Here is a 22,703-nt window from a genome sequence, read left to right on the forward strand (position 1 = left end):
GTGGGCTGGAGCAAAGTAAGTGTGTAATTTAACTGGGAGAATGGTAATGTAGGTTTATAGAACATAGAAAAGGTCATGATATCCATGGATCCAGATAGAGTAGGGTGAAAGACCATAACACTTACACGTTCCCTGCTTCTGTGACTGATGTGAGATTAAGAGAGAAGAAAAAGTCATTGTTCTTTTGGGTCTCCTGATGCTATTCTTGAGTTGTCTTATCTTCAGAAGACGTGGACTGATGGCAGTGTGGGGAAATGGAAACTCACCAAGGGGAAAGTGCTTAGAGTGGTTATGTAAATGTAAATGATGACCTTCCTTGACTCTTATCTTCCTCAACTTCAATAGTTTAACACACATTTGCTGAGTTTCTGTTGTGATGTGGAACTGAGTGTTCCAAAGATAGGTGAGTAAATAAACTGAGCTGCTACTCTCAAGGAGCTTCTAATAGAGGTGATTGCCCCAGGAAGAGTTAGTGGCCTCCTTCTTGGTGGGGTCTCAGCCCATCTATACCCTTCTGTCATAGCACTTCTCACATACACTGTATAACTAATTGTTTAGAAGATCACCCACTCTGTGAGCATCTAGAGGGTAGTAACTCCATCTTATATATGTTGTATCCCCAGTAGCATTCCCAGTTGTTGCTATCCACAAGGTGGAAGATACATATTGATTGAATAAATGCACAAGCCAATGATTAAATATAATCCCATGGTCATTCTATAGAGGTTGTAGAGGAGACACACACACCTACTCACTCATTTCCTATCCATCTCTGGCTTTCAGGTGACAATAAAACAACTGTCGACTCAGTTAATGCTATAGGGGCCACGGTTGGGGAGTAGGGATCAGTTCATTAAACTTGTCAAAGTTGATCAATCTCTCCATTTAAACTGCGATTGTAGTTTCACCAGAAGATAAATCTCTCTGGGCTCCAGAATCTCAGCCCGAGAAGCCACACGAGCAGTTGGAATAGCAGACATTTGGGAGCCACTCGGCCAGGACTCCAAATGCCAGGACTCCGAATGCCAGCCCACCATTACTTCAGGCAGCTTTCTCTGTACCTCAGTTCTTAAGTAAAAGGAGAATCAAAACATCAGCTTCACAGAACAGTGGTCTGGAATAAAAGAGTATATGATTAACTCAGAACAGAACATAGGATATGTTGAGTATATATTTAGTGCATGTATTTTCATACTCAACATGTATGCCCTTCTCTATTTCTTAACTGGACTGGAAGATCCTTGAAGGCAGAGCCCATGTATTACAATTCTGTACCCTGTCTTGAGTCATAGAACAGGGAAGATGGTAGAGACTCAGTAAATATCTGCTGAATGGGTTTTTGTTTTGTTTTTGTTTGTTTTAGTTTTAGTTTTGTTTTTTTCTTAAGGAAGAGGGAGAGCAGGGAAGGGGCAGAAGGATAGGGAGAGGGACAGAGAATCTTAAGCAGGCTCCATGCCCAGGGCAGAGCCTGATGCGGGGCTCAAACTCACAACCCTGGGATCATGGGTTGAAATCAAGAGTTGGACGTTCCACTGACTGAGCCATCTAGGCACCCCTTTGCCGAATGAGTTAAAGAAAGGATTTCAGTAAGCTAAAGAGTTACTTGTACATTTCTTTTAGATCATGTAATTTACCATCATCTAATCATAAAACTAATATATGATCATTGTAGATAATTTTTAAAATACAGAAAAGTATACAGAATTAAAATCACTCATTATTTCAAATCAAGAAACAGAAATAATATCTGAATATGTTTTGGTCTATTTACTTCTAGTCTTGTTTTTTTTTTCCCTATGCATTTTTTATGTGCATTTTTTTAAGAAAATAGACTCATAATGCTGCTGTTGACTTGTAACCTGTTTTGATTTCTCTGCTTTGCATTGTACAACAAGTATCTTCAAATGGCTGTTTTTGAAAAACATGATTTTTAATGTGGTAATAATATTCTCTTGTACCATAAATCATTTGCCATTTTCAACTGTCGGACATTTATGAGATTTCTAATTTTTCACTACTTGAAGTAATGCTAAGATGACTAACCCTGTACATAAATATTTAACCACATCTCTGATTATTCTGTGACTTTTATGCATTCCTGGGAAGCCATCTAGCATAGCAGTAAGAGAAAAATTCCAGATTCTGAAGACACCCCATCCTAGGTTAAAAGTTGAGCTTTACTACTAACTATAGCTATGTGTCCTGAGGAAGTTACTTAACTTTTTTGAGCCTCAGAAATGTATAAAAGGAGAAGACATTTCTATATATGCTTATTTGTGGGTACAAGTTTACAATTGTGTGATATAATTAGTAAAGAGTGAATAGATCATGTCTACATAGATTATGCCTACACACACCCCCTACCAGCCCTTGCTTTAAATACCAGGCCACATATTCTTAGTGCAGTTGAAACATTAGTAGGTACACATTCTAGGGCTTTAGACACTTTCTTCAATGTGACTATTGTTTGTGTGTTCAAACAGATGAGTAAAGGTGAGAAACAAGTGGTGTATTTCACTGAGTGCTGTTAATTGAATGATTTTGCTAATTAATATACTACATCCTAACTGTGACTAGACAGAGATGTTAATTGTCTTCTCTGTTACAAAGATGGAGTTAATGCCAAGGATTTGAGACGAATAGCACTTAACCCCCTGAACTCTGGATGAAGAGGGAGATGGATGTTTGCTTTTGATCATTCCAGTCTTTCCATGATCTGAATCAATAAGTACTCCTTATAGCTTTGAGTCATGGTTCTAATTAGTGGTTCTCCTGGTCCTGGTTTACAAAGTAAAATATAAATCAAAAGATTATTTGTAAATTCCAACAAGCTTTCTGGGCTCATGCCATCTTCATAAAATAGTTTAAATGCCACCCTCTTGTTAAAAATGCCTTCCCTATGCCAAAATATTTATACTAGTGAATTCAAATTGCATTTGAAAGGAATGGGTATTTTAAAGCTATGGATGTATGATGTAATGCTATCACAAATAATGGAGGATAGGATAAATAAGTTCATACCTAAATGGAGAAAATGTATTCATACACATTAAGAACTTCAAAGTAAAAATTAATAGGAGAGTGTGATGATTAGGGAAGGATAGTGTAGGTGGCATGTCTCATCCAGAAAAAAATATTCAGAGGAATTTTCACCCACAAAAATCCCTTGCTTTGCCAAGGCACAGAAATCAAAACATAGCAAAGTGAACATTGGCCCTGAGTTTTGCCCAAATCTCTAACATTAAAAAAAAAGTTACAGGGAACATTTTATTCTAAAATTGTGAACTCCTTTATAGGAGATGGAGGAGGTCTATCCAAAAGGTAGGATTACATAGGAATCCTTCCTTTGCTTGTGAAATGTGGGTGAGATACTTGAAGTGTAGATGACCAGTTCAGTTTAAGAATTGCCAATTCCCCATTCCAGGTATAACCACAGTGCCTACTCCACGTGTTGCTCAAATGAGTCATACACATCTTTAGTGGGCTACATGGTGTGTTGTCAAGATTGCCCCAGCCTCACTAGACCTCGTGGGGGCAGGAATCGGTCATCTACCTCATCTTGGTAGCTTCAGCATGTGGAGCTGAGTGGGTTCTCAGTGCATATATGTTGCATGAATGAATAAATGCATGAATGAGTTGGTGTGTGTCTTTATTTCACTCTCTCTCCTGTTTAAGTCAGTGAGAAGATGACTTCTATTTCCTGTCTCTTGGAAGTTACAAATTTAGATTCCTATTTTCTGAAATTGCCTCCTGTGTTTGCCCTAGTACTACCCCATTTTGTAATGGACCTGCAATCTGCTTCTGAATAGAAGTCATGGAAGGGATCAAAATAATTGCTCAGCAGAGACAAAGTTTAAAAAGTATATATTAGTGTAGCACCCTGTATTTGTAGTACCTGCTATGAATATCACAATATTATATGTAAGTACATGTAATAGTAATTGAACACCTACAATCTAACAACTCAGTATAAACTATTAGTATCTTACATCTTTCTGGTATCCAAAGTGAAGATTCTAGGTTTCTATGAGATCTTCAATTCCTACAAGTTACTGAGTGCTGCCCCCTCCCCAGATGAGTGATCTTCTCATGAGCAGGCAGTACATACTCACTCCTGCCTGATGTGTGGCTCTGGAGGCTCAGGAGGCATGAATTGCACAGATGTCTAAGTCAGGAACATTGAATGAGCTGGCTGCATGGAATCCCTAGATTTGCACAATGCCAGGAGGGAAACGCCAGGCTCCTCTTTAAAAAAATCAAGCCACTACCACTTTAGCAGCATCATATTTGCTTCACATTCTTCATAGTCTTTAACCTTCTTACACTGAGCATGCACAATAATTAATGTGAACCCTAGCACAGTAAAAAGCATGGGCAGGTAAGCGTGGCATTTCGTTTCTCCCATTCTCTTGCGTCATAGAGAGCCACTTATGTTATGATTGTTTTGATATGTTTCTGAATGTACTTTCATGGTCCCAAACAGTTATACACAAGTATACCCCTGATTTATTTATTTATTTACTTTTTTAACTTTATCAGTTAGCAAAGAGCTGGTGATATCACACTAGTTTGAAGTAAGGACCTGATAGGAATCCTCAGCTTCAGCAGGCGGAACAATGGTTTCTTGGACTCACAGTGGTAGGGAACGTTATCGGGTTGCTTCTTATTTCTCATTTTAGCCTTCACCATGAGATAGTATATTGCAAAATCATTGCATTCCTTTGTCTTTCAGTCTCACTATCTCTTAAATTAAAATTAGAGTATTCCCCCTTGTGTCACGAGGACTCTGGGGAGACTTAGAGTTAGAAGACTTAGAAGACTTACGAGCTTCTGGAAGAGTTTCTCAAAAGACTACTTTGTGCCTCCAAAAGGCACACCATAGCTTCATAGCCAGCAAAGGTGCAGGAATAAACAGTACAGCAAATGAAAGTTTTTTTCAACTGTCCCAACTCCCACCCTTCACCTTCTCTCCAGTTTCATAAATCTTTGGCTCAGTTGGCTCTGTCTGATTCTAATTCTTAAGCTCTCAATTTCATTTCATTATAGAGGGGGCTATGTAGGTTAGGCTTCAGAGTTATCCAACCCATGTTCTAATCCCTATTCCTGAACACTTAGCTCATGGTGTGACTAGACAAATAACCAATCAAAACCCCGGTTTCCTCATCTGCTAAATGAGGCACACACCTAGAGGAGCGAAGTGATATGCAGTAAATGATAACAATATTCACATTCCTTCTAAATACTATTAGACTAAGGAGGGGTAAATTAAGGACATTTTTCTTACTACCTAGGCACATATATATATATATATATATATATATATATATATATATATTGTGTGTGTGAAAACAAGTCCCAAGTGAGTGAAAGCAATTACATCAGTCTAAGTTAAGGTCAACAACAATGGAACAATTAAAACGTATAACTGCAACCTATAATTGAAAGTAAAGGTCCTATTTTTTTTTTCTCCTCTACTTTTTAAATAGTCTAGACCATCATCAGCTTCATGTTGAATATCTATACTATATCCTGCTGCCATGGTAACTATAATGGAGAAATACAAAATTGTATAAGGGAGTTTCCCAAAACATAAGATAGGCTGATACACATCAAATAATTAGGGGAAAATATAACATTTACAATAAGGTGCTTTAGAACAAATTATACTAGTTGGAAAGGACTTTTGGGTTTAAACTTGACCACAAATGGGGTCAGAGGGCTTGAACAAAAAAGGAGGAAGAGTATCCTTAGCAAAAAGAACATTATGACCATAGATTTGGAGAGAAACAGCAACTTGAACCATTTGGGGACATAGGTTGGTAGGGGGAGAGGGGTGCTGACTGTATACGGATTAAAGGTATGCTACAAGGTTGTGGGGACCACGCTTAAATATGTAGGCTAGGGCAGCACCATGGAGAGCACTGAATGACTGCACCTGATGCATAGGGAGCAAGAGAATAAGCAAATGTTTAAAAAATTACCCATATGCAGAAGGGGGTAGTAGCAGAAGAGGCAGAAAGTGGGAAGAGTCCATTGTGAGGCTTCACTTTTCAAACTCTTATCATAACTCTTTTATGCAGAGAAAGTGTACCCCTAAATTTGGTCTTTAACTCAGCCTTTTTATACTGGCACAGCTATCCGTGGAGCAAAGATAAACTAAATGTCGAGTCTGATTTAAAACACAGTTCTATCTAACCATCTACACAGTCCTTACATCTCTCGCTGAATATCTCTCGGACAATGGCACTCAGCCTCTAAGATTATTTCCATCTCCCCTTCTTTTCTAAGATGTTGTTCAGGTGTATGGAGGGAGGAGGGTGATTTCTGTGTCCCTGTGGAATTGGGGAGGAGGGGAAGAGCTTTGTGTTGGTCCTGGAGTGGGCACTGGCCTGCATCCACTGACTTAAGGGCCAGTCTTTTTCCTAATATGGTACTTCCCCAGCTTGACTTGCATCTGCAACCTGCCTTTTATGCACCTTGTAATTTGGTCTCTCTCAGTGTGCCTAGAACCTGGGAAGACACCCCAGCTCACCTGGCCTCATTTTTTACTTACTCCAGCCACAAACAGTGTCAGTCAACCATCTACCAGTCTACCTGCCTACTGATGTGTCCCTAACCTCTGCTGCCAGCCCCTCTTCCTACCATGCAGTACCCAGTGGCAGCCATGGCTTTCTGATCAGAGTTTAACCAGGCCAAAGCTGAGAATGGCTCTGGACAGACTATGGAAAGCATGAGGACACTGACTCTCAGATCCTCCCTCTGTCTAATATGTCATGCCACCTAGTTTAGTGTGCTGTGGACAGAGTCCAGGTTGACATAAGGCAGCTCTGCCTGCTTTGTCAGAACCTACACTAGACTAGAAAGAATTTGGACTTTAGTTATTTTTTTAATGGGGAAACATAAAACTTTATTGAGTGACATTAAAGATGACCAGATAAATGGCATAATATACCATATTCATGGATTTGGCGACAATACCATAAAGATATTACTGCCAAACTGTTTTATACCTACAATTCAATCAAAATCCAAATACAGAAATTATTCTGTGAAACTTGGCAGGCTAATTCTCAAATGAAACCATCAATGAGTTATTACCCCAATCAACAAATTAGCTAAAAGTAAGTTGTCTGACAGTAATAAATATCAGAGAAGGTATGGAGGAATGCAGTCTCTCAAATACCATGGTGGCAGTGTTCACTGGCACAACCATTTTGGAAAATATTTTGGCATTATCTACTAAGAGTAGATAAATACATATTATGGGTTGAATTGTGTACCCTAAAAAGTTATGTTCAAATCCTAACCTTGGGTATTTGTGAGCGTGAGGTTATTCAGAAATAGTGTCTTTGCAAACGTAATTAAGTTGAGGTCATACAGGATTAGAATGGCCCTAATTCAATGACTGATATCTATGTAAGAGTAAGGAGAGAGGGGCTAGAGAAGGGGCAGGGACACAGGCACACAGGGAAGGTCATGTGAAAATGGAAACAGAATGTTATGCTGCCACAAGCCAAAGGTTTCTGACTACCACCAGAAGCTAGAAGGGGCAAGAAAGGATCCTTCTGTAGAGCCTTTAGGGGGAGCACGGCCTTGCTAACATCTTGATTTCAGATTTCTAGCCTCCAGACTGTGAAAGAATAAATTTCTGTTGCCTTAAATTACCTAATGTGTTGTACTTTGTTATGGCAACCACAGGAAACTAATATAATATGCATACCCTATGACTCAGCAATAAATGCATACCCAATGTCTCTTAGCATATATTGTATAGAATGTATATCTATATCTATATCTATATCTATATCTATATCTATATCTTTCTATATTATCTACCATGTGTTATACATGTGTGTCATGTGCAAAATGATTTTAGCGCATTGTTTTTAACAGCATTAAGCTGGAAATGACCCAAATGTTCATCAATACTACATGGATAAACTTTATTCATTCAACACTATGCGTGGATTGCTTCCTATGCACTAAGCACTGTTGTAGTGCTTTGTAGAATTTACATTCCAATTGGAGAAGACAGATCATAAAAAATATACAGGCATAGATCAAGTTATATACCTTGATAGAAAGTGATCAGAACTCTGGAAATAAAAATGTACAATGCAAGGGGAATTGGAAGTACCAGGTTGGTGTAAATTTCAATATTACATCTGGTGGTCAGGTGTTGTGGACTGAATTGTGTCATCTCAAGATTCATATGTTGAAACTCTAACACCTAATACCTTAGAATGTGACTATATTTGGAGACAGAGACTTTAGATAAAAAATTTTAAATGAGGTCCTTAAGGTAGACCCTAATCCAATCTGATTGGTATCCTTATAAAATGGGAAGATTAGGACACACAGAGAGGCACCAGGGATGTGCATGTGCAGAGAAAAGACCACATGAGGACACAGTAAAAAGTGGCCATCTATAAGCCAAGAAGAAATGAAACCTGCTGACATCTTGATCTTGGATTTCCAGTCTCCAGAACTGAGAGAAAATAGTTCTGTTGCTGAAACCACTCGGCCTGTGGTATCTTGTTATGGCAGCCCAAGCAAACAAATACATCAGGTCAGACCTCACTAAGAAGACGAGATTTGCACAGATATTTATAGGAGAATCTGGGGGAGGAATGTTTGAAATAGAGGAAACAGCCACAATAAAGAATCCTGAATCAGTAGCTTGCCTTATATATTTGAGGAGTAGCAAGGAAATGAGTTGTCTGAAGGAAAATTAGAGTATGAAGTGGGTTGAGGGAAGTTAGATAGAGTTGAAGAAACAGAGTAAAAAGAAACAGTAAGTAGGACTTAGAATATTATAATGAGGACTTTGGCTTTCTCTCTGAATGGGACAGGAAGCATTTTAGGAGGCTGTGGAGAAATTAGATGCCTCATAAACTGGTAAAGGCAATGCAAACTGTATACCCATTTTAGTCAGAATTGGATTTTAAAAGAATCATTCTTGGGGTGCCTGAGTGGCTCAGTTGGTTGAGCCTCTGTCTTTGGCTCAGGTCACGATCACACAGCTTGTGAGTTTGAGCCCCACATCAGGCTCTATGATGACAACTCAGAACCTGGAGCCTGCTTCAGATTCTGTGTCTCCCTCTCTCTCTCTGCACGCCCTGCCGCCCGCTCACACTCTGTTGTGTGTGTCTCTCTCTCAAATATAAATAAACATTTTTAAAAAGAATCATTCTTTTCTTCTTCTTTCCCTCTCTTCCTAAACATTTAGTCCAAAGTCATCAGGTAGCACAAAGCAAGGTAGGCATTTATGCCAGCTGAATAGAGAGACAGGGTCATGATGACCCAGAATGGGTGTCAGAGACCAAGTGAAGTGCAAAAGGCAACCACATAGGAAGCCTGCCCAGCACAGGATGTCAGAGATCAAGCATTGTAGGGAGGGCATCTATGTGGAGAACTGGCACAGGGTACTGGGGTCCAAGCGGGATAAGGAGAACCACCACATGGGAGACCCAATATGAAGGATCAGTGTCTGAGGGTCTGTAGAAGGCACTTCTACAGGGAGGTGGTCTGCTGTGGGAATCAGAGCATCTGTGTGTGGGAGGCGTGGGGTGCAGCCCAGAAAGTGCTGTTACAGCCCAAGTTGGGTGAGGAGGGTGTCTACGCAAGGGAGCGGATGGTGGTGCAGATGGAATAGTGGTTACAAATAGCGAAATATATTAGAAATAATGGATCCAAGTTTCTCGTGGTTACAGAAGGGAGTTATAAATATGAAGGGGAGAAAGATTAGAGTAAACCCTGTGGTGTTGGCAGGTAATTGGTCAAAAAAATACAACTCATGTTTATATATATATACACACATATATATACATATATATGTATATTTTATATATGGTATATTATGTGTATATATGTATATATGTGGCCATATAAACTCATGAAAATAATCTAGATGTGCTATATGTGTATATACACACTTACATGCACACACACTTACATGCACACACACACTCCCTAACTCTGTTCATTGAGAGCACTGGGAACAATGATACCCCAATAGCAATGAGCACTGTTAGCATTAGGATCATGGCCTCTAAATGCTGTATTTCACTATAAGCGCTCCTTGGAAAAGTAGCTGATTCCAACCCCAGAGCAAGCAATACACACGCTGAGTCTGGGATATCTCCTTGTACTAGAAACCACAAAAGGTATTAAAAGAATATGTTAAAACAACACCGAAATTAGCTTGAAAGGGTTTCCATATTTGTAGGGGCCAGATATGTGGTAATGTGAGTATGATAATATAACTCATTAAATAAAATAGGAAATCTTAAATCCATACATATTAAATGAATAACTATAAAGTTTGATGATAAATGAAATATTTACACAGTTTCACAGCACTTCTTCTTTGCAAAATTCTTGATAATTAGAAATAGGAAAAGAGTACTCACTACCAGCAATCAAAATCATGTAGCATCTGAGAAGATATAGCACCATTTCTATGTAATCCTTGACTAAGATGTATAATCTGAATCTGATCATGAGGAAACACCAGACCCTCCAAACTGAGCGACTTCCTAGAAATGATCTTCAAAAGTTTTATATGAAAGACAAAGGAACAATTTCAGACTAAAGACTCTGAAAAAGGCATGACAACAAAACACTGAACATGATTCTGCACTGAATCCTTTTGCCATAAAGGACATTATTAAGACAACTGGCAAAATGTGAGTGAGGTCTGAGGACATTATGGTAGTAATATATCAATCCCAGTGGTTGTGTTATGGTTACTTACGAGAATATCCTTGTTCGTAGGAAATATTTGCTAAGGTATTAGAAGAAGTTGGGGCATAAGGACAGCAACATACTTTTAAATGATTCAGGAAAATAAATAGTTTTTTGTACTGTTCTTAAACATTTCTGTAAGTTTGTACTTGTTTCAAAATTTTAAAACAGGTAAAAAGAGGCACTCAAACCAATACTTGTATACAAACACTCATAGCAGCAATATTCACAGTAGCCAAATGCCGGATACAAACCAAACGTCCATCATTGGACAAAGAGATAAATAAAATGTGATGCGTACAATGAGGTATTATTCAACCATAAAAAGAAATGAGGTGTTGATACATGCTACACCTGGTTGAAACTTGTAAACAGTATAAGTGAAAAAAGTCACAAAAGGTCACATATCATATGATTCCTTTCATATAAAATATCCAGAACAGGTAAAACCATAGAGACAGAAAGCAACTGGTGGTCGGCAAGGGGGTAGGAAGAACAGGGATTGGAGAGTAACTACTTAATGGGTGTGGGGTTTTCTGGGGAGATGACAGAAATGTTTTAACTTAATAAAGGTGGTAGTTACAGAACATCGTGAATGTACCAAATGGCACTGACTTTTACACATTAAAATGGTTAGTTTATGTTAGCTTCATCCAAATAAAAAAATATGAATCTCATTCCTTAAAAAAAAAAAAAAGACCATTCCAACTGCTATGTTGAAAAAATTCTGTGTAGTGGTGTGTAAATATGAACTTCAGTTAGCACCCTAAGGCAGAAACCCAGGAGTAATAGCAATGGAGATTGTAAGAAGTAGTTAGATTCTGAGTGTATTTTGAAGGTAGAGTCAACAGGAAGTCCTTAGAGATTAGATGTGAGATGTGAAATAGAGTTAGGAATCTCTCATAATCCCAAGGATTGTGGATTTAGCAAGTGAAAGAATACACTTGCCTTCAATTAATAGGAAGATTGAATAATTACAGTTTAGTTTTGGCCAAGTTGAGTTTAAGGCGATCACAACTTGAGTAGAGATTTGAATAGGCATTTGGATGTACAAATCTAGAATTTGAGAGAGAAATTTGGGCCGTAGATATAATATTTGGTAGTTGTTAGTGTAGTGATATTTAAAACTGTTACAGAGGATGAGAACATCAATGAAGACCCAGAAAAGAAGAGGAATATGGACTGAACCCTAAGACATGTCTACATGCAGGAATATGAGAGAAGAGATGTTGACGAAAAGGTACTGAAGAATTATTAATGAGTAAGCAGTATTAACCTCTGAAAAACCATGAGAATGTGTGTTCTGGAAGCTATGTGAAGAAGCTATCAGGGAGGAATGTGTGATCATTCATGTCAAATGCTACTGATCTCTCTCATAAGACAGCAGAGATTTTTAAAGCTACATTATTAGATGCAAACTCATTTAAGGTTTTTATTGGTTTTTTAATGACACTACCCTTTTATCATTTTGAAATGTCCTTCTTGACTTCCAATAAGGCTCCTTGTCTTGAATTCTATTGTCTGATATTAATGTAGCCATATCAGCTTTTTTATAGTGTTTGAATAGTACAACTTTTTAAATCATTTTACTTTCTTTTTTTAAAACTATATTTATTTATTTTGAGTTGGGGAGGGCAGAGAGAGAAGGAGAGAGAGAGAATCCCAAGCAGCCTCCACACTGTCCGCACGGAACCGATGCGGGGCTCAAACTCGCAAACTGTGAGCCGAAATCACAACCTAAGCCGAAATCAAGGGTCAGACACTTAACCAACTGAGCCACCCAGGCATCCCTAAACCATTTTACTTTCAACCTCTCAGTGTCCTTATACCTAAAGTGTGTCTCTTATAAGCAGGACATGGTTGGATCTTGTTTTATTATTCAGACTAACAGAAACTGACAACAGAGTAATCATTCCTTTTGCACCTAATGCAATTGCTGATACGATGACGTAAGTCTATGATCTTGCGATTTTCTAGTTGACCCTCTGTTCTTTGTTCCTTTGTTCAAACTTCTCTGCCTTCCTTTAAATAAAAATTTTAGTTTTTCCTTTTAGTTTTCTTTTTAACTATATGCTTCTGCATTTTACTCACTGCTTACTCTTAACATTATATGCATATGACATTGTAAGTTTACCTTGAGTTACTCTATCGTTTCATTTAAGGAAACTTACAAATATAATTTCACTAAACCCTCCTATCCTTTGTGCTACTTCTATCATGTATTTTCCTTTTACATATGCAATAAAGTACATCAGTACAAAATATTCAAAATCCTTTAAAATTACTTCTTATAGGGCACCTGGGTGGCTTGGTCAGTTAAGCATCCACCTTCAGCTCAGATCATGATCTCGCGGTCTGTGAGTTTGAGTCCCGCACTGGGCTCTATGCTGACAGCTCAGAGCCTGGAGCCTGCTTTAGATTCTCTGTCTCCCTCTCTCTCTGCCCCTTCCCTGCTCTCTCTGTCTCTGTCTCTCTCTCTCAAAAATAAATAAATTTTTTTTAAATTACTTCTTACATTACTTTTCATTCATTTCTGTAGATCTATTCTTCAATTTGGGAATATTTCTCCTTTAGCGTGACAATTTTTCTGCATTAGTTCTTATTAGATTATCTCAACTTATGTTTGTCTGAAAACACCTCTATGTTAGCTTCATTTTAAAGTTTATTTTTACCTAGTAAAGAACTCTAGGTGAGCATATTTTTTACTCAGTACTCTAAAAAAGTCATGCCATTGTTTTCTGGCTTCCATTGTTTCTGATGAGAAGTCAATCTCATTTATTTGTTGTTCCCTGAATATAATGCGTTTTTTATTCTTCGGCTGCTTTTAAGATTTTCTCTTATGCTTTGCTTTTTAACAATTTGACCAAGATGTGCCAGGGTGCAGCTTTTCTTATATTTTTCCGTATTAGAGTTTGATAAGCTTCTTGAATCTGTAAGTTGATATTTATCATCAATTTTGGAAAATTTTCAGCCATTCTCTCTTGAAACATTTATCTGCCTTATTTTCTCTTTCATCTCCTTCAGGAGATCCCTATCACAATTATTAGACCATTTGTTATTGTTCTTCATGTCATAAATGTTATTTTTTCTCCATTTTTTTCACCCCCTCTTCAGTTCTATTCATCTTCACATTACTAGTCCTTTCTTTTGTTGTGTCCAGTTTGGCCATGAAGCCCATCCAGTGAATTTCTAATTTCAGATATTGCATTTTTTGGTCCTAGAGTATCAATTTGGTTAGTTCATAGCATTTCATTGTTCTTTTAAAATTCTCCATCTTTTCATTGATTTTTCCTTTCTTTTCGTATATTTTCTTTAAAAGAATCAGAATTGTTGAAGTCTTTAACCTGTTTGTTCCAATATCCGAGTCATCCATGGGTCAGCTTCTTTTAACTATTTTTCCTCTTGGTAATTTTCTCATAATCATTTGCGTGTCTCATATTGGTTTTTTTTTTCTGTATGCCCAGTATTCTGATTACAGAACTGTCGAAACTGGAATACGTAGTGTTTTCTCTCAGAGAGGAAATACATTTTCTTATGCCTGGCAACTAGTGTGAGTAACTGATTTCTTTGATCCAAAAAGGAACAACACTGGTTTGAAGCTGAGTTTCCCCATTAGTTAGTTTTGATTCACCTCTGGTTTCAAATGTTTTGAAGGCAAGATCTTCTCTGTGTGTATTGATCTCTCTCTGCCTCCTATCTCCACCTTTAGCTTCTCATAACAATTTGTGCTCAACAAAATGCTAGAAAGATGTAGAAAAGTAAGCAGGAATTTCAGGTAGCTCCACATTCCAATCTGTCCCCAGATGGTTTAAAGTTGTGCTGGCCTCTCTTTACCCCAGAAAGTTCCTCTGTCTATAGCAGACCCTGCTATATATAATTGTCCTGCCCATATTCAGACATGACAATTTGCCCCTGAGATGGAATTGGCTTTATTCACTTGGGAAAGGTTTGCCATTTTCTGTAACATATTTCCTTTAGATTTCTTTGCATCCATAGCTCTCTGCTAGCTTTAAAATGTAGGGCTTTTTTTTTTTTTCCCATGATTTCCCGGTTGTTTTTTTTTTTCAATATATGAAATTTATTGTCAAGTTGGTTTCCATACAACACCCAGTGCTCATCCCAAAAGGTGCCCTCCTCAATACCCATCACCCACCCTCCCCTCCCTCCCACCCCCCATCAACCCTCAGTTTGTTCTCAGTTTTTAAGAGTCTCTTATGCTTTGGCTCTCTCCCACTCTAACCTCTTTTTTTTTCCTTCCCCTCCCCCATGGGTTTCTGTTAAGTTTCTCAGGATCCACATAAGAGTGAAACCATATGGTATCTGTCTTTCCCTGTATGGCTTATTTCACTTAGTATCACACTCTCCAGTTCCATCCACGTTGCTACAAAGGGCCATATTTCATTCTTTCTCATTGCCATGTAGTACTCCATTGTGTATATAAACCACAATTTCTTTATCCATAAAATGTAGAGCTTTTATAGTTACTTATTCTATTATGGCAGGAGTAATGGTCTGTCATGTACTTTTTAAAAATGTTTATTTATTTATTTTGAGAGACAGAGAGAGAGCAAGAGCAAGAGAGGGACAGAGAGAGAGGAGAGAGAGAATTCCAAGCAGGCTCAATGCTGGAAGTGCAGAGCCTGATGTAGGGCTCAAATTCACAAACCATGAGATCATGACCTGAGCTGAAATCAAGAGTCAGATGCTTAACTAACTGAACCACCAAGGTGCCCCCTCATACACTTTTCATCTTAGCTAGAAGATGAGTTTTTGATCTTTATCTTCTTATTTAACTTTCCTCCTTTTCTCTCCCAATTTCCTTCCCACATTCCAGGAAACAGAAGTGTTTTTATATACATCTTTCTTTCTAATTCCAAGTGCCTGCCCAAGCATTAATCACAAATATTGGTATTTTCTATATATTTTCAGGGTATTCTGTGACCTGAATCCCTGGTTTAGCAATTTATATGCCAAAATGTAGGGGGATTAGTGCCAAAAGAATTGATTAAATTCCTTTTTAACTAAATAGATAGGCTTACAAGATAATTATCTTGGCTGTAAAGACATATTTTGAATGTCAAAAGCTGACATTATTTCTATACCTGTAACAAATCCTAATCCCCAGCTCCCACAACCAGGAGATGGCTATCCCAGGCCAATTAGAGTCAAATTTTTATACCTGAAACAAAAATTGGATTACACATTTAAAAATATTAGTTTTATACACTAGAACCTTATGTAGGGTGGTAAGAATGGAATAAAAAGAGAGAGAGAGTGTGTGGGCAAATACAAAATACAAAAGACTGCTTTAAAGGCAGATTATTTAGGAAAGTGCAAACTTCCTTTATTTCCTCTTTTTTCAAAAATGAATTTTTATTTAGAGCTGTACCTGGCTGAACTGTGTCCCCCCTCCAAATTTCATGTCTACCAAGAAGCTCAGAATGTGACCTTATTTGGAAATAGATTCTTTGTAGATGTCACCAAGTTAAGATGAGGTCATCCTAGATTAGGGTGGGCTCCAAATCCAATGACTAGTGTCCTTAGAAGGAGAGGGAAATTTGAAGATGCACAGAGACACAGAGGAGACACACAGGAAAGAAGGCCATGTAAAGGAGAAAGCAGCGATTGGAGTGATACAGATACAAGCCAGGGATGGCAAAGATTGTCAGCAATCACCAGAAGCTAGAAAAGAGACATGGAATAGAATCTCCTTCAGAGCCCTCAGAAGGAAGAAACCCTGTCAACTCCTTGACATTGGACTTCTAGACTGTAGAATTATAAGAGAATAAGTTTCTGGGTTTTTTTTAAGCCACCCGGCTTAGGGTAATTTGTTAAGGTAGCCCTAGGAAACTAATATAGTAGTTAATTCCTTTAAAACAACACAGAGGAGAAAAAAGCAAGAAAATTCTCTGGTTTTGTTTTTCTTCTGTTTTTCTGTCTGATAATCGTTAATAATTTATAGTATGAGGGAAGGATCATTTGTATATCTGTTTATCAGAGGTATCAGTAAAGAAGAATAAAATTTCTAACTATGAAAACAAAAATAAATAAATAATAGAGAGTCCAAGGTGATGCTAAGGTACGTGGCTGAAAGACTGTGACAATAAGAATTCCAAAAATATTAGGTGAAAGAGACTGTCTGACAAATTAGCAGGTTGATGAATGTGTCAGGCCTGAGAGGGCAACATGAAGTCAAGTGAAGAAATTGCACATGGAGTTAGAAACAACACAAACCCGAATCACCACTAATTACAATGATACCATCTATTGAGAACTACCCCGCACCCTGCTAATTGCTTTACATCATCTAATTGGAGAAAACCCTATGCAGTAGATATTATGATCCCAATATTCAAATCAGAAAAGCTGAAGCTCTAAAAGTTTAAACTATCAAATTGAAACATGCATGTCACTGTGGCAAGTGGCAACCCCAGGTTTTGAATTTCAAGTCCGTAGGATTACAAAATCTTTGCTCCAAATCTAGGTTTCTGTGTTCTACTGTCTCATTTCAAGGGAGGCAGAGGGGTGAGAGGAAAGTCCTAGAGTCTTGGTTTAGATGGAAATTTAGGATACTTCTGAGTTTCTTTGGAGATTATAAATGGTTTATATGATCCTTTCGTAAATCTTTCCTGAAGCAATATTTGACTTGATATTTGCTTTTTATTTTCTAATTCTCTTACAGAAATAGAAACCTCTACTTATTATGGGGCATACCAGATTGCTTAATGGATCCATTCTTAAAAATAATTAGGCTGAGTGAAGCTTCTCTGGGTAAGTTGAGTCTGACAAATGGATATAATCAAGCCTTTGTGACTATGCCTTTTTATCAGCGAAACATTTTGCAAGAAAAAGCTACAATATTTGAAGGCAAGGAACGACTTTAATCAAAACTCAGTTGCAAAGCAGCAATTCCAAATAATCTGTTAGTTTGGAAATCAGATTTTCTCACTAGTCGATTCTCTTATTTGGCTTGAAAAGGCAAAATATGGAGGCAGAAGAAGGGCTTACTTTGGATTCCTTTAAATATTCTCAACATTTTCAAAGGAGAAATATCCTTTCAAGTTGTACAAATTACAAAATGCAATTTGTATCTTTTGACCCAGTGTGAGACCTTCTTAAGCCTGCTGAGGATTTCCCCCAGATGGCTACCATGACTGATTGTCAGTCACTAGCCCCGCCTGTACTGATTCAATGCCTCAATTGACCAGACATTGAAACCTGCCACCCTCCAGCCCTGACAAAGGAAAACAAATAGCTGAGTGCGGTCAGTGAGCTGATGATTCCATTGCCAACAACATTTCCTCATTTCCTGCGTGATATCATAGCACATTTTAACCGGAGAGATGGCTGGAAATGGATCCCCTGCGCACTCACTGAGATAGAACCCTCTAGATCAGAAATACCATTGCCAACTGTTATAATGTCCAATTATCTGTGGTGCTTTCTCCAGAGTTTTTACTTCCGTGATACCTAAACGATGAAGCAATTCTATGGGTGCAGAATTCTACCATCCTTCTCGAGCTTAAATAGATGACAGAATTGATTGTCTGAGGTCACACGTAAGGTCAGTACTCAACAATCACCACACAAATACTCGATGGTGTTTGGGATAAAGTCAAGGAGGAACAAATTGCAGTGTACAAATCTCTGTCTCATGCTTTGCTTAGACTTTGAGACAGACTGCTACTGCAACCCTTCTTCCTGGAAGCATACAATGAGAAATACAATTCTAGACAATTAAAATAATAGCCAATCTAGAGTTATTTAAAAATTAAAAATTAAATTTAAGAAGATAATATGAAGGCCCCCTTTTTTTTTGCCATTGCTTGCTATATTGCTGTTCTGGTCATTTGAAGATGCAAATCAATACTATATTTCACTTTTTGAATTCTTATCTGTTCATTTGACATTTATTGCTGTTGATGTTGAAGATGTTTGAACAATAGCACATGGTTGGTCTGTTTTATAATTATTTATAAGAAATCACTATACTGTAAGAGCAAAGAATGGCCATATAAAATGTGAAGTCAAAATGATTTGGCTGATGATTAATTGACTATTAATTCCTATTACATTCATTTTAACGGGTCCATGAATTAGTTAATGACTTTAGGTGAAAGGTTTAGGATTAAGAAGAACACATTTTTAAAAGGCCATCTTTTGCTGAGTTTCATTTAAAATAAAATTCCTTCTATACTGGTCATTGACGACACTTTCAGCTGCATTAAACAAAATGCAACTCAGAATAGCATAAACAATAAGGATACTCATCACAATCATTAAAGTCCAGAAGTAGGTCTTTTGCATAGTTGACTAACTTGGTGGTTAGATGATAGCAGCAAAGACCTAATCTTGTCTTTTCTGAGGTGATAAACTTGTCCCAGTTTGCCTGGGACTTTCCTGGTTTTAGTTCAAAGTCCTGGAAACATCCTCAGTCCTGGACAAATGGGATGGTTGGTCACCCTATTAACCTCTCTATCCTTCAAGCGTTAGCTTTAGTCCTCAGACTATGTTCCTGTTCCTAAAGATGATTACATCAGCTCTAATTTTTTTCATTCAAATGCATTCAGAGACATAAAAAATAAAGTCTCTTTCTACACCTGTATATAAGACCAAATGTCTCTTTCTATGCCTCTATATAACAGCAAATGGAATCTGTCCAAAAGACTCCCCCAACATCCCATCAGTCAAACTGTGTAACATCCCCTTTCCTCAACCAGTTATTGGCAAAGGAAATGGCAGTGGCCTCCTGGGCTTAACCTAATCAAGATTCAGCCTGCTGGGGCTGGGAAGTCATCTTCTCAATGCACAGTAATGAGGAGAACAATGAAGAAAGGTACAGGGTGCTGAAGGATTTGGGTAGTGTCTGTGCAGCAGACTGCGGGATGCCTGTGGATTTTATTGTTTAATTTATGCCTGCCTCTCCACCCCTATAGATTCCTTGGGGGTAAGGAAGTCCCTTTCCCATCCACATTTTAGGAAAATGGCGGGGGGGGGGGGGTGTAGAGGAAAGGAGTGGGACCTCCCTACGTGATTCTAAGATTCCTCCACTCCTCTACATTGTAACTAGAAGCCATAGCAATACAAGCTGGACCTCCATGACTTCAGGCAAGTCTTGCTAGTCTTTTTAAAGTTGCTGCACTCCAGGAAAATCAGACTCTAGCTTGAAAGACTATTATAAATAAAGGAATGCTTGTTTCTTTATATTTCACCCCCATATTTTCATAGTCAGTAGCATCCCTGGCCTTATCTAGCATCAAAAGGTTGAAATGTCACATTTAATACGGTATCAGAGGCAGAGAGGTCATGTGGAGTGGGTGTGGGACAGGCATCTTACACCTGATGTAGTGTTTCTATGAGAAGCTACCTTAATGTTTGTATAGTAGAAGGCTAGTCAATAAAAGGCTCACTAGTAGAACCATCAATTTATGTATAAAATATCCCTCAGTTGGGGGAGGGAATGTTCTGCCTTTTCTTCCAGAGCCAGCAACGCTCATTTAGAATTCATCTTCAATCTTTTTTCCCAGATTCTCCATAGCCAAAACATTGGATTTAAGCCTCAATGCTTTTTAGCTGTAGCATTTCAAAAAGGTAGACTGAAGACGCGTCTAAGTTACAGGTTAAAAAAAAAAATTTTTTTTTAAACCAAAGGTGTCAAACATTAAAGTAAGTCATTTTTCTGCCTAAACTGGTAGATACCTTCGTGAGATTTAAAAATGACTAAAGTAACACCTCCAATATTTTCAATGAACTGTAATACGATGACCCTGTTCGTTGCTTCTTCAGAACGTCTGTGCTGAGGATTTCTGGCTACACTGAATTCTCCCTCCACCGAGGACCTTAGATGCCACATCTGCCATATCACATCAACAGTAGCGAATGTCCTTTGCAAATGCAAATATTTGTAAAATATTCTCAGAGTAGGTGGGGACAGGGTTCGCGGATAGTTTCAAATAATTAAAGGGGCTCCATGTGCAAATGTCAACACAAAAAAAAAATTAACAGACAACGGAGCAAAGTGACAATACAAATGGCCAGATCTCCCTATTATCACTTGCTGTACATCTCACAAGACAGCTGATTCCCTGCTCTGTACGGGTTCCAGCATTCAGTGATTTATTGGGTAATTCAGCATTTGCCAGTATGTCTGCTGCTAATTAAATGCATCGCACTCTATTCAGAAATGTCACAATTGATTTGTCTTCTGCAAGCACTGACTTTATTTCAATCTTCTGAAAAAGATTTTATGAGCCCCGGATAACTTATCCTGGCACATTCATCTCCCAGGGTAGCTTCTGTGTGTGAGGGCAGTAAGAGAGGAAACCCTCAGTGAACATTCGATACAAATACCTTCGCAGACATCTTATTTATCTGTTATGTGCCATATATCTGAGAAATGGCATAGGTATCGTAGAATTACAAACCGCCCCATTAGCCTATAAAAGCATTTAAACATGACAGGAGTTAATGTAAAATGATATTGGCAGATCTTATTGGATGATGTAAGATCAATCCAAAAAAACACGCGCTTTGAAAGTGTGTTATTTATTACGAGGTGTTTACTTATTCACAAATTGATTTTGACTGAACTCAGCTATTAACTAACTTGCATACAAGAGGAAATCACATAATGTCATTTCAGGGGCAAGGGGAGAGAAAAGGAGAAAATGCAATGTGGTGGAGGTTTTTAGGAGATGTAACGCATCTCACCCTCATGTAGAAAAGCAAAGGTGGACGATTGACTAGTAGCCCTTATATAATTCCAGGTAGGTTTCCCCACTGCCCTCCACCTTCTGAACTTGGATACAGCCTCCATGTTCATTATCTTCATTAAGGATGAACCACAGTAAAAATACACACCTTAGTCCGAGGGAAATAAAAATCCAGTCCCAGTCACTGCTTGTGAATTGATAGTCTGTGCCGCAGAAAAAGAAAGACCATATATGTCCTATTGGAAAAGAACAATCGTTGTATCTATGTGACAAGGAAAAGATTACTCAAAGAGAAGACACTACCCCACCTTTAGCAAGGAAATTTTAGAGGGGATTTTTCTGGAAATGAGTAACTCACTAGCTTGTATTATTCCATTTTGCTCCTTGTTTATATTAACATTTGAGTTTGGGTGCAAAAATGCATCACTGAATAGTAAAAATACCAACTTTCAGAGTTCATTTGCTCTTCTAGTAAAGACAGTCTCTGTTTTTGAAACTAAATGGAATGCTAATCATAAGGGCTGAGCTCTTTATGGGGTTCAAGCAGATGTTCTATTGAAATGTCCAGTGCCTTTTAGCTTCTATTTTAGGGAAAGTTAAGTCTATGTGAGACTGATTAATTTATTCAGAGGTCTTCAGAATTAGCCATTTTACCCTGCTTGTAAATTGCAGTCAAATATTTGTAAAGTCACTCCATGGGATTGGGTTTGTAAATAACTAAAATAAATCTGCAAATGACTATAGAAAGTTATTTAGCAAAACACAAAAGGAATGTAAAAGGTAACAGTTCACCAACTAACTTCTTATGCTTTTAAACTTTAAGATATATAGTTAACCCCAGAGCAACAGGAGTTAAGGGCACCCACCTCCCACACAGTCAAAAATCCATGTATAATTTTTGACTCCCCCAAAACTTAAACTAATAGCCTACTGTTGGCCAGAAACCTTATCAAAAAAATAAAGTTGGTAGACACATATTTTGTATATATTATATATACATAAAAATATATGCATATTTTATATATATTATATACCGTATTCTTACAATAAAGTAAGCTAGAGAAAAGAAAATGTTATTAAGGGGTGCCTGCATGGCTTAGTCGGTTAAGCGTCTGACTCTTGGTTTGGGCTCAGGCCATGGTCTCGTGTTTCGTGAGTTTGAGTCCTGCATCGGGCTTTGTGCTGACAGGGCAGAGCCTGCTTGGGACTCTCTCTCTCTCCCTCTCTCTCTGCTCCTCCCCGACT

At 38.0% G+C, this 22,703-nt stretch overlaps 1 long non-coding RNA gene across 1 annotated transcript; it reads right to left on the bottom strand.

Annotated features, from left to right (window-relative positions):
• Positions 1-694: 694 nt before the first annotated feature.
• On the bottom strand, positions 695-21,692 carry LOC122240566. The gene is made up of 2 exons (XR_006220346.1): positions 21,607-21,692; positions 695-1,114 (listed from the first exon to the last, which is right to left on the bottom strand). It is a non-coding gene; the product is annotated as an uncharacterized LOC122240566 (long non-coding RNA).
• Between the last annotated feature and the right edge of the window lie 1,011 nt (positions 21,693-22,703).

This window comes from Panthera tigris, chromosome B4 (genome assembly GCF_018350195.1).
Source record: "Panthera tigris isolate Pti1 chromosome B4, P.tigris_Pti1_mat1.1, whole genome shotgun sequence".
NCBI lineage: Eukaryota > Metazoa > Chordata > Mammalia > Carnivora > Felidae > Panthera > Panthera tigris.